Consider the following 2500-nt stretch of genomic DNA (forward strand, 5'->3'; position numbering starts at 1 on the left):
TTTGGATAAATACCTTGCACGACCACGGCAAGAGCACTGCTCTTGGTATCATTTTGCTTCCAAAAATGGTAAGGTTCCTGTTGTAAGTGGTGGTGCTAGCCATGCAACCTGGCCATTGAATGAAGACTACTGTAGAACAATGCTTCTGTTGCACTGGCCAAACTGGTTTGACATCCAAGAAGTAAAAGGAGATGCTGAATCATGGATTGATCGCTTTACAGATTTTATCTGTACAGCCGAGTGCCCAACATTCGTGAAGGCACAGGTTTCTAAGGCACAGCGTTATGCAGAACATCCACGAGAACCGGGACGAAGAGGAAGAGGACGAAGACGAAGATGCTGCAGTAGCAGAAGAACAGCCATATTGAGTGGATGTATATGCTGGGCAAAACCAGATATTTGAGGGTGTGGAGAGGGATTTGGATTATGATGATGGTGGAGAGGAGTATGACTGGAGTAGTACTTGCATTATGGTTCCTGACGGTGAAGACCCCAAGATGTGGCTTCAAGAAAGGATAAAAGAAGATGAAGAACAGGAAATGGAAACTGAAGACCTTGAATTGCCACAGGTGTCTCTGTCATCCTTAAATGAGAATCAGAGAGCCATAGTTAGTCTGGTGTTGCACACCCTCTACAACTTTGTTGAAAAGCAAGAACATTACAATCCTTTGCGACTTGTTGTCTCCGGAACTGCTGGAACCGGAAAATCATATGTAATCAGGTGCCTGCAGAGGTTGGTGCGGCAAGTGTTTGGGTCCAATGGTGCAATACAGGTGATCACTCCAACGGGGAATGCTGCCTATCTTGTTCAAGGCAGTACAGCTCACAGCTTTTTAGGAATCCCAACAGGGGCAAGGTCTTGCAACGAGTTGACAGTGCCTTCTGGACCTATGCTTGAAAAAATTCAGAATAAGTGTGAAAATCTGAAAGTTCTGGTTGGAGATGAGCGATCAATGTTTGGCCGCACAACCATGGGCTGGATGGAACAGCATACACGTTATGCAATTAACAGAGGAGCCAATGCAGATGAGTTGTGGGGAGGTATTCCTGTAGCGGTGTTCATGGGAGATGATGTTCAACTGCCTCCTGTGTGTGACACCGCTGTGTATATTCAAGATTGTCACAGTGCACCGTCTAATCATGGTCGTTTAGTATGGACAACTTTTGATTGTAAGACAAACTGAATCTGAACAACAGCTCAGAGATGTGTTGATGTCATTGAGAACTTACAGTACGACACCCCAGCAAATTCATTGGCTACAGAAGTTTTAGTGGCACAATCTCCGATTAACCCATGGTCCAGAACTCCTAGGAAGGATGGATGAACAAGGCTTGTTTGTGTTTCCAACCCATCGTCTGGAATGGGAGCGCAACAAAGTTAAGTTACTTGAGTGGAACAGAAAGCCAAACCACCCAGTGGCAAGGATAAAAGCACTTGACAATGGCAGACATTCACAGAAGGCAGACAGTAACAAGGCAGGAGGATTGCTACCACTACTGTATCTTTGCCGTGACAGCAAAGTCATGCTCGTTACAAACTTAAAGGCTGCATGGGGGCTGTACAATGGAGCAGTGGGAACAGTAGTGGACATTGTCTACGCAGATGGTAACAGACCAACAGACGATCCCCCGCCATTACCTGATGTAATGCAGTGGAGATGGAAAGGCTGCATGTATTAGCAAGTCAGTGTCGTCAGAGGGAACCTTTAAATAGCACCAGCATATAGGGAGGAAACGTTTCTCAGAATGGTTGAGTGGGCTGAGTCGCAAGGTCATCATTAAGCAATTTTTGAAGCAGGCATCCTATTCTAATCAGCCTTACATATGTCACTGAAGGTCTGAATTGCCAATCATAGCAATTACAAGGTTAGTTATGCTGCAATTAGTCTGTGTGACTGAGGACCTGAGTGGTCATGCATAACAAATATAAGGCAGTTACGCTAGGAAGCCTCAGTGGCCAAGTATAAGACAGTTGTGCTGCAATCAGCCTGAGTGGCTGAGGGCCTGTGTGGCCATGCACAACAAAATATGAGGCAGTTATGCTGTAATCAGTCTGTGTGACTGAGAGCCTTGCGGTGGTAAAGGAGGGATCCCAGTCACAGATTAGGGGCATGTTTTTTTTTCAAATCATGATTCAAAAGTTTCTTTTTATGGCATTTTTTTTACAAGTAACATATTTTCAGTTGCGAACAGAACACGGTTAATGCAAATTGCTCGAGCTAAGTAGCATTAATTAGTCCTAAATTTCTTAGAAATTGATCATGTTTCTTTCAGATATCGCTCACATCAATAATTATGTTTGAATCTGGTGAGTTTGGAGATACCTACAAGAGTTAATGATCAGCGAATTTTTTCACGTTTAATTGTAAAATACAGTAAAAATGATTAATTGCACTTCGTTGACAACTTGTAACAGGAACCTGTTCAAACGATAGCAACATTTTCCTGTAAGTTGTGATACGTACATAAGCTACCATTAGGTTCTCAATTTTCAAGAAAA

At 43.5% G+C, this 2500-nt stretch overlaps 1 protein-coding gene across 1 annotated transcript in view; it reads left to right on the plus strand.

Annotated features, from left to right (window-relative positions):
* Positions 1 to 224, plus strand: part of LOC137983852 (uncharacterized) — a 1056-nt gene extending 832 nt beyond the window's left edge. The window contains exon 1 of the mRNA XM_068831024.1: positions 1 to 224. This exon is cut by the window's left edge and continues 832 nt beyond it. The gene's annotated coding sequence lies outside the window, so the exon portion shown is untranslated.
* The last annotated feature ends 2276 nt before the right edge of the window (positions 225 to 2500 follow it).

The sequence above is a fragment of the Montipora foliosa genome, chromosome 13 (genome assembly GCF_036669935.1).
Source record: "Montipora foliosa isolate CH-2021 chromosome 13, ASM3666993v2, whole genome shotgun sequence".
In the NCBI taxonomy this organism is placed as follows: domain Eukaryota; kingdom Metazoa; phylum Cnidaria; class Anthozoa; order Scleractinia; family Acroporidae; genus Montipora; species Montipora foliosa.